This window comes from Corvus kubaryi, unplaced genomic scaffold, assembly GCF_017639235.1.
Source record: "Corvus kubaryi isolate FWS band 111438036 unplaced genomic scaffold, C.kubaryi_AGA036_p1.0 33989, whole genome shotgun sequence".
Classification (NCBI taxonomy): Eukaryota; Metazoa; Chordata; class Aves; order Passeriformes; family Corvidae; genus Corvus; species Corvus kubaryi.
In genome coordinates this window covers 8,101-8,908 of record NW_024580736.1, presented here as the reverse complement: position 1 = coordinate 8,908, position 808 = coordinate 8,101, and the positions used below count along the sequence as shown (strand labels likewise).

The following is an 808-nucleotide window of genomic DNA, read 5'->3' as shown; positions in this document are numbered from 1 at the left end:
GGTGCTACAGCCTCTTGTGCTCAGGCTCTTAGCCCAAAGTATGTTCCAGCTCCAACTGAAGGTGTAGTGGTTTGGTCCAAAATACTCATTACTGTTTATCTGCTGTGAGATAAGAATTAGGAGAAATGCAAAACAGGCACCAAACTTGAAAGAATATAAAGAAGTTTATTAACAGACCTAAAAGAAGAAAAAAAATTATACCACCTTCAGAACTCTCCTCCTCCCCCCACCTTCCTCCCTTCTCCCACTGACAATGTGAAAAGACAACCCTTGAGATGTTTAGTCTGTTTACCACTTCCATAATAACCTTGTTCAGTCCATTTAGAAAGAGAAGTCTCTTCTTGCTCATGCTATGAAAACATTATCACAACGAGACAGCCGCCCACTTCCAAATATTGTTCAGTCCATTCAGGAAGAGGAGTCTCTCTGCCTGCGTGTGAGTCCTTTCCCCCGACTTGCAGCTTTTCCCGCAACTGCCTTCGAGGGTCCACTCTTGAAGTTTTTTGGGGTACAATTTTAAGGTTGAGCCGTTCAGAAACAAAAACAGAGGCCCTTCTCCTTCCCTGGGAGCAAAGGGTCTTCATCATCTTCATCTTTAGGACTATCTCTGGGAGCATCTCTACGGACTGAGGTTTTCTCCTTTCCCGTTTGGAGCAAAAGTCCTCATCTGGTTCATCTCTCCCTGTCCAAACTTCTCATGAAATTACAGCTGCGTCAGCATCTGCCTATCTCAGCGCAGGTGCTTTTGCTCACGAATTGAACACTCCACCCCCCATATCTTCATGAAATTACGACAGGATACTCTGAT

General features: G+C 44.6%; 1 long non-coding RNA gene across 1 annotated transcript in view; it reads left to right on the top strand.

Moving 5' to 3' along the window:
* The first annotated feature begins 310 nt into the window (after positions 1-310).
* LOC121660377 overlaps positions 311-808 on the top strand; it is an 805-nt gene continuing 307 nt past the window's right edge. The window contains exon 1 of the long non-coding RNA XR_006014652.1: positions 311-631. This is a non-coding gene — a long non-coding RNA (uncharacterized LOC121660377). The remainder of the gene's footprint in view (positions 632-808) is intronic.